Source organism: Heloderma suspectum, chromosome 2, assembly GCF_057233095.1.
Source record: "Heloderma suspectum isolate Gila_16-S chromosome 2, 16-S_ref, whole genome shotgun sequence".
In the NCBI taxonomy this organism is placed as follows: Eukaryota; Metazoa; Chordata; class Lepidosauria; order Squamata; family Helodermatidae; genus Heloderma; species Heloderma suspectum.
Genome location: NC_139459.1, coordinates 350,605,852 through 350,615,045, shown reverse-complemented (window position 1 = coordinate 350,615,045; position 9,194 = coordinate 350,605,852).

Genomic DNA, 9,194 nt, shown 5'->3' with positions numbered 1-9,194 from the left:
GCTGCCTTGCTGTTTTGCAGTGTTGTGCATTAAACCTCCTGCCTTCCTGCCTTTCAGCATTTTCAGATCACATTCATGCTTCGATCTCTTTCTATTCCTTCCTGGAAAACCGGGTCAGTTCCAAATTCCAATTCTTGACAAAATGACCTCTCTGGGATGAACTGCTGTGCTGGTGGAGGCCACTGACAAGCTTATCTGGCAGCAGTGGAAAATGCGGTAGCAGATATCGGCAATACCCGGAATCAGCAGGTTCCACGACTGGGAAGTGTCATTTCCCAAAATGCCTCCAATGTAGCATTAGTCTAGGACAGTGGGGGAAATCTCAGAGGTGACTCTGAGTGCCATAGTGTCAGCTCTGCTGTATCGAACGTGTTTCTTCAGCAATGCTCAGTCAAAGTATGCTGGCAAGCACATGATGGATAACTCTTATATCCTAGATGCAGCATTATGGCATGTATTAATAGGGAAGGACCCCCTCTTTCCACAATATCCCCTTCAAACTCCTTAAACATTACATTAGAGTGGTCCAGGCATGGGTAAGGCCAACCTCGGGCTAGGCCAAAGAATTAAATAAACCCCATTTTCCATCTGAGTGTATTTATTCAAAAACCAAGCTGATGAATTTAGAAATGGTTGACTGTTTTCACATGAAGCTATACATCAAATTAACTCCCAAGGCAATTCAGACTTTGTTGAACTACTCCACGCTGACCAATGAAAAAGAATGACAGTACTGAGTTGTGCAAACCTGTTTTTTCCCTGCATGCAAATCTGCCCATAAAACCACACAGAGAGTCAGTGAACTTGCACGAGTGATTTTTCCTCCCATATAATGATACAGAGTTTATTCTCTCCATGACGGTATGGTGCTGAAGAGTCAGTTTACTCAGGTTTACTCTATCTAGCGGAAAGGAGAGAAATGCTTACTCAAAGAGTATTATCAATTGAAACGAGAATATGAAGCACGTATCAAAAAAAGAAAAGTGCCAAAGAGAGAGAGAGAGAGAGAGAAATGGAACCCACTAATATGTGCTTCACAAAGGGATAGCCAATTATTCTGGCATCGTGTCTTGGGGGCCTTGTCAGAGCGCCTAGAACATCCCGCCTATTGTATTTCCAATGATGAATGGGAAAGACACTGTTCTGCAGTGCTTCACCATACTAACAACTTCTCTTTACATAGTTTAAAACTGTCCTCTGGTGCTCCAGAATCTCATAACTTACTCAATTATTTATTCCTTGCGAATTTATCGATTTGATGGCTGAACTTAAACTTGGTAAAGCTCCTTGCCCAGATTCTACCCCCCTGCCCTCGATCTTTTAAAATCTAATTCAGAATGGTGGGCTCCTTTACTTGCAGTTTCATTTATTTTCATTCATAACTCCAGAAAGATCCCCGATATTTGGAATAAAGAGATTATATTCCTATTTTTAAGAAGGATGACAGGATGAATCGAGCTAAGTACCATCCCATCAGTCTTCTTTCAGTTACTGGGAATCTATCTGCGAGGTATTTAAAATGTAAGTGATTAACCTGGATGAAGCATAATTATTATTATTAGTAGTAGTAGTATTATTAATCACAGAAGCTTCCAGTGCTTTTTTAAAAACACTTTCGAGTGAGAGAGATAGATTGAAGTTCTATGCAAGCCTACTTCTTTATTTATTGCATTTTACTCTGCCTTTTAGCTCAAGTCTCCCAAGGTGACTTACAAAGTTAGGAAATCAGACAGCCCCTGTCCACAAGCTTACATTCAAAAAGACAAAACATGAAAGGAGAGGGGATTGGGAGGGAGGAGGAAAACATGTTGAACTCCAATGGAAAGTGAAGACAATTCCTGCCTGCAGGTTTACAACCTAAAAAGACATGACACAACAGGAAGAACAGATGGGGAGGGATGGGGGTGCGGATAGGATGCCATCCTAGGCACCGTCAGGCAGAAAGAAGTTCTACAACCCCCATCACTCCCCAGCCCCTCTTCCAGCTAGGGGTGTTCGAAACCCTGCTCACCTGGCTCCGACAGATTCCGCTGGGGGTGGGAGGTGCTCCGTCCCTCCCCCTGGAATCCTCGCCAGGGGGGAGGCACTCTACGCCTCCCCTCGGAATCCTGGCTGGGTGGTTCCACTACGCGGCCAAGCTGCGGAGCCGCCGGCTGGCTCCGGCCGCCTGCAGCCAGACATCCGGCCGCTGGGCAGACCTGCAGGGAAACAAATGGCGGCTGTCGTAGCCGCCGTCATTTGCGTCCCTTTCTTTCGCCATGATAGGCTACATAAAAATTTACGTAGCCTATCATGGCAGGGGGGGGGGAAACCCCACCGTAAGCAAATGGCGGTGGCTACCGCCATTTGCGTACGCTCGGGTTCCCCCCCGACCGTAATAGGCTTATGTAGCCTATCACTGTCTCTGCAGGGATGCAAATGGCGTCCCTGCATTAGCCGTGATAGGCTATGTAAGTATTTACATAGCATATCACAGCTGAAGCAGGAGGAAGAGAATGGCGGCTGCAGGACAGCCGCCATTCGCACAGCAGTGCAGATGGGAGCAGGTAGGTGCTCCATTTCGCACGCCTTTTGTGGGGTGGGGGCAGCAGGCACTTCGTCCTGCGTGCCTTTCGTGGGTTGGGGGGATGGGGGCTTCATTCCGCAACTGTTTTCGGGGGGCCGAGTGCACTCGCAAATAGCGTTGCCCTTATTTTCGCCATAGTCTACGTAATCTTTACGTAGACTACAGAGACCAAATAAGGAACGTGAATGGCGGCTCCCTATGGGGGCCGCTATTAGCCGTACGCGCTTTTTTTTTTTTTTTAAGTCACCCGTGATAGGCTACGTGACGATTTACGTAGCCTATCATGGCTGACTTTGCAAATCTAGCTGTGATAGGCTACGTTAATCGTCACGTAGCCTATCACGGGGGCGTTTTTTTTCTTTTATTGGAATGGCGGTGGCGGCAGCCGGTCGAAAGATCGGCTGCTGCCCCCGCCCCTGACGAAGACCCGACAAACCGCTGCCAGGACCCGCCGCCGGGAGGGACATTCAGGAAAGATAAGTCCCGTCCCGGGGGGGGGGGTGCGGGGTGTGGGGGGGGGTGCGGAGAATTTCTTCCCGAAACTTGTTCGGGGGGCCGAACACGTTGGCACTCGGCCCCCCGAAGTTTCGGGGAGAAATTCTCCGCCATCCCTAACAGAAATAAAGAAAAAAACAAATAGATAAATTTCTACCGTGCTGCCTCTGAGTAGGCCTGCTCTGGTGGATGCTTTATGATGGATTTTTGGATGTTTTCAGATCAAAAGCATGGATGTTGGGAGGCTCTCAGAATGTGTTCCTATATTCCAAAGGTAGCTTTTCTATGTTGCTCTGAGAGTATCACATCGTATTTAACTGTGAACAGGGTTACTATGGCTGTGTGGACTCCCTGCTCCCATTCATCATCTGAAAGTCACCTGATTCTCTGTGAAATGGGAGTTATTGCTGGAACAGGGGAAGGTGGATGCAAAGGAGTCCTTTTGTGTGCTTATGTGATCCCCCCCCGCCCGGCCTGTTTTATGCCTCAGTTTTGTCCTTCTGCGATATGGGTCGGGGATTCAAAGACTGCTCCTCATCCACTCATCCCCCTTGTCACCGCCTCTCATGATCCCTTGGCTCTGCCTCTACTGACTTGCCCACTGTCCCACCATTCAGACTGGCTATCAGTCTCCACTGTATGATCGTTGTGTTTCAAATTATGCCCGGTTAGAGGAAGTGGATAGGGAGACGTCTGTCTCCCTTTCTCAAAATACCAGACCCAAAGTCATTCCATGAAGCTGATTGGTGGGAGATTCAGGACAGGTAAATGAAGTCCTTCTTCACACAGTGTGTAGTTAAATTATGGAATTTGCTGCCACAAGATGTAGTGATGACCACTAATTTGATGGCTTTAAAGGGGCATTGGAAAAATTCATGGAGGAGAAGGGTATCAAGGGCTGCTAGTCCCGAAGGTGATAGCTGTGTCCAGTATACAGGTTCTATGCACAGGAGTCTACTGTGCCTCATTCGATGCTTGTATACTCAGACTTCTCGTCAACTTAGATGTCGGCAGCAGGGACAGGTTTCTCATCCAGTCCCTGGTACAAGCGGTGTAAGACAGGATTGTCTTTTGGCGCCTTTTCTTTTCAATTTACTTCTGCATGATTTGGCCTCTTGTCTCTGTAATGTTGATTCCCATGCTCTCAAGCTGTCCAAGGCTAAGATACTGCTACTTTTGCTGCCGCTGCTGCACTGCTGTCACTTTGCAGAACTGGGTTCAATCGCTTATTGTCTGCGTTGGTGAGTTATTGCTCCAAGAACAGCTTGACCATCAACTACAGCAAGTCCAAAGTTTTAGTGCTCTCGAAAGCCTATAAACAATATGAATGGGCTTCAAATGGTAACAGCATCATGCAAGTCTCCCAAATAAAATACCGAGGCATACAAATGCAGAACACCGGATTCTAGCGATGTACGAAGGTGACTTACCTTTTGCGGATTATGTTGATGGTGGAGGGGAGGCATTCCATCCTTCCCCCCAGAATCCTCGATGGGGGGGGAGGCGATCCGTTCCTTCCCCCCTGGAATCCACGATGGCTGGTTGTGCTCTGCAGCAGCTCCGCGGAGCAGCAGGCCAGGCCCAGCCAGCCCAGAGCCGTCCGCAGCCAGATTTCTGGCCGTGGAGGGCTCTAGGAAAAACAAACAAACCTGCGTACGCAAATGGCGGTGGCTACGGTGCCCACTATGCTATTTGGGTTCCCCTTTATTTTCACCATCATAGTCTACATAAATATTATGTAGACTAGGACGGCGAAAAATAAGGAAGGCAAATGCGTACGCGGGTTTGTTTGTTTTTTTAACCCACCCAGCTATGATAGGCTACATAAAGATTTACGTAGCATATCACGTTGTTGTTCTTTTAAACCCACCCAGCTATGATAGGCTACGTAAATCTTTACGTAGCCTATCACGTCTTTTTTTTTTTTTTTAATAAGACTGCAAATGGCGGTGGCGGCAGCTAGTCGGAAGACCAGACGCCGCATCTGCCGCCGCCAGAGCCGCCGCCGCCCGGAAGATCTGCCCCAGGTAAGTCTCATCCCGCGGGAGATCCATACGGGGGCGGGGGGGCAGGCCATTACGCCATGGATTTCGGGGAGCTGAATGCACTGGCATTCGGCCTCACCGAGATCTGTGGCAGAATTCTCTGCCATCTCTACCGGATTCTGGTCTGAGCAATGTAGGCAGGCAATTGATTCAGCCAACCTTCGCCAGCAGCTGAGCTCAAGATTTTTCTTTCTGCAAGGTGTTCAGTTCATCCCCTCTGCAATTCAACTTTCCAAAGCGAAGACTCTGGCCAGCTCACTCATGGCATTCCTGTTTGGATGTCGGATTCTATTCCCAAAGTGAAGGACTCCAGTCTGTATTTGTTAGGAAGCTATTGGGCCTTCCTTCTGGTTTGGGGAACCCAGCAATCTATAAAATACCGAGGCATACAAATGCAGAGCACTGGATTCTGGTCTGAGCAACAGAGGCAGGCAACTGATTCAGCCAACCTTCGCCAGCAGCTGAGCTCAAGATTTTTCTTTCTGCAAGATGGTCAGTTCATCCCCTCTGCAATTCAACTTTACAAAGTGAAGACCTCACTCATGGCAATTCTCTTTGGATGTTGGGATTCGATTCCCAAAAGGAAGGACTCCAGTCCGTCTTGGTTGGGAAGGTCTTCCTTCTGGTGTGGGGAACCCGGCAATCTATCTGGACGTGGTATCCAATCCGCTGCATGCAAGGTATGGATTGATGCCTTGAAGCGGTGGTGAACTTTATGCTTTCTAGCAGTACCTGATAACCATCTCTCCTTACTGCTTTTGGATTCCTATGTTGCCTCCTGGATGAGAGCAACTGAGAAGAAACTACATAGGCTAGGCTTCTCTGCAGAAGTCGTGGGCAATGATGGGCCCGAGAAGGCCGAATTTCTTGTTGTTCAAAGACTAATCGACGTAGATCTATAGCAACTGAGAACTGCTGCAAATGAAGCTTGTTCTCCATTACTTTTTACTAAATATAATAATTCTAAAACTTATGGAATCACTGCAGCTCCACATCTGTATGCATTAACCATTCCAAAGTACAGAAGAGCATTTGCTCTTGCCTCGTTTACTATGCTGCCATGGGCACTATTAAATGGACAATTTAGTAAGATCCTCATTAGTGAACAGCAATGTTTCCGTGGTGCTAGAGGAACAGAATCAGTGGAACACATTTTCTTATATTGCAACTTCTATAGGGAATGCAGAGAAAAGCTGATCTCCCCACAATTAACAGCCTTCTCTGGGAGCAGCTCCACACCTTTGGTATCAGCTTGTTCAAGGGATGTGACTTCTTGTGTTCTTGGAATGGTTTCTCATGGTTTCAGTGCAGACCAGGAAAAAATATTTTCTTGAGAGAAGGAACATTGCATTTTGTTCGTGTACCAGTTTTAATTGTGTTTTATATGTTTCCTATTGATTTTGGTGATCTGTGACCCTGATGCATTGTTGTTGGTTTTATTGTTGACTTTTACTCTTTTCATTGTTTTTGTATTTTTCCACATTTAATATTGCAATGATTGTAATGTATTGTATTGTTCTAAGGTGCCCGGGGGAGGGGGGTTCTGCCCTGAAAGGGGGCCAAGTAATACTTTAAATAAATAACAAAAATAACACATGAATTCATCCATTCACTAATTTCACTGAAATGTAACACTAAATAAATCAAGAATTTGTTTTTGTTTTTTCCCTGAAGGTCAGTTGAATTTTGCCACAACTGACATCTTCAGTAACTCCTATATCCTGGACATATGGGATTCCAGACTTAAGGGCTGTATTTATGGAGAAGGATAAGTCATATTTTCCTAGTAATCCCTAAACTCCTTGAATACCAGGATGGCACCTGCCAAGTGGTCCAAGTGTGAGTAAACCAGCCCAAGGTGGGCCAAAGAATGACATCATCTTCAATGTCCAATATAAATTTTGGAGTATATTTATTCATGAACTAAGCAGAAAGAAGTTCAGAAATGGTCAGTTGTTTTAAAGAAATAAAATGAAAGGTGAAGTAAACTAGCTAATGCCAGCCAAAGCATGTTGAGCTGCTGCCTCGCAGAATCATGGAATAGAATTACACCGGGGAGTGGTGCAAACATGTTTTCTCCAGATGGGCACCTGCCCATGGAGCCAGAGGGAGAGAGTCAACAAGTTTGCAGAAGTGATTTTTGCTCTCTGATAATTACACAAATCATGGTTATTTATTCCACTTCTCACCAATGCCTGAGGGATGTTGATGTCCACAGATCACTTTTGAAAATGATGCAAGGAACCTCGAATCAAGAGCAATAGTTGATGACTCTTCATACCTGCACTTGAAACACTGGTGCATAAAGAGCTCCTGAGCCTCTGGGAGCCTGCGGGGAGATGGAGGGAAGGAAGGGCCTGTGCCAGTGTGAGGTTTCACATCATCATCTTCTAGGTTGGCCAAGCGTCATACATTACAGAAGACAATCTTCCATTTTGGAGAGCTAGCAGAGGACAGTCCTGCATTTGACAGTATTCTCTCTCAGATGACGTGTCCAGACCAAGTCTGCTTTGAAAATGAAGAACCACAAGGAGGGAGAGAGGATGCAGGGGCCTTGAAGGTCCCTAGCAATACAACCCGCACAGCTAACTGAGTAGGTAGACAGGTCACCTAGGCAGTCTCTCCACTATGGTGAGATGACTTATATTTCCATTTATACAATAGGTATTATTTCTGCATTTGTACCTAGGCATATAAAATTGCACATACAAATGATTTTGTCCTCTTTTATTGGCAAGCTGTAGCTGGCCACCCGATGGCACCTTCATTGCTGAGCCCACTCCAGACCACAGCTTCATTAGTCAACGCACTGAAGTGGGGAGAGATGCTGGCTCCTAAGTCGTTGTTCATCACACCAGTCACAGGGTTTCGTGTCTCTGTGTGCAGACACAGGGGAAACGGAAGGGGACTGTGGCTGAACTTCCCAGCATACTGCTGCTATTGCTTCTTCTCTTGCTCCATGTTCCATGTGGGATGCTGAAGACAAAATGCCCATTGAATGGGATAAATGTAGGGATGGGGGAGAATTTCTCCTCGAAACTTTGGGGGGCCGAGTGCCAACGTATTTGGCCCCCTGAAGTAGTTTTGGGGAGAAATTCTTCCCCCCCACCCCCCCGCCGGGATGGGACTTACCTTTCCCAAATGTCCCTCCCGGCGGCGGGTCCCTGCGGCGGTTTGGCAGGTCTTAGACAGGGGCAGAGGCGGCAGCCGGTCTTTCGACTGGCTGCCGCCGCCACCATTCCAATAAAAGTTAAAAAAAAACACGCCCCCATGATAGGCTACATGATGATTAACGTAGCCTATCATGGCTAGATCTGCAAAGTCAGCTGTGATAGGCTATGTTAATCGTCACGTAGCCTATCACGTAGCCTAGCACGTACGCAAATGGTGGCCCCCATAGGGAGCCGCATTTCGCGTTCCTTATTTGGTCGCTGTAGTCTTCCTAAATCTTTATGTAGACTATGGCGAAAATAAGAGCAACGCAAATAGCGTTTTTAACTTTTTATTTTGCGGCCGGGCGAGGCGAGGCGCCTCCTCCCCGGCCTGAATTTCGGCTGGGCGAGGCGGGAAGCCTCCCCCCCGGCCTGAATTTCGGCCGGGCGAGGAGGGAAGCCTCCCCCCCTGGCCTAAACTTCGGGGGGAGCAGCGAAGCGCCTCCCCCCCACCGCGAAGCAAGCTGCGAGACCAGGTAAGTGGCTTTCGTGCACCCCTAGATAAATGAAGAAAACAGGCCATTTAATTTTAACAGGCCAGGAGAGTACCTGATTGGTGGGATCACATCTACAGCAAACACTGCATTTGGTCCATTCATTTTCTTGGAGCCTCCCTCTACACAATTTCCCTCGTAAGTGATGACGTGCCTAACTCTGAATTCCTATTCTCCAGAGTTTCCTTTTTAGCAGAGGGGACACAGTGAAGCTCTACTAGGTACATGACCATGAGGTACATGGGTACAAAGGGAAAGGGATGGGGAGTGTAAACCTATCCCTCTCTGTCATGGTCCTTACTGAAATCACCCTCCCTCCCCCCACCCCCACATGGATATGGCCCTCTGCATTGGGAGGAAGGTTCCCATTGATGTCAAAGAG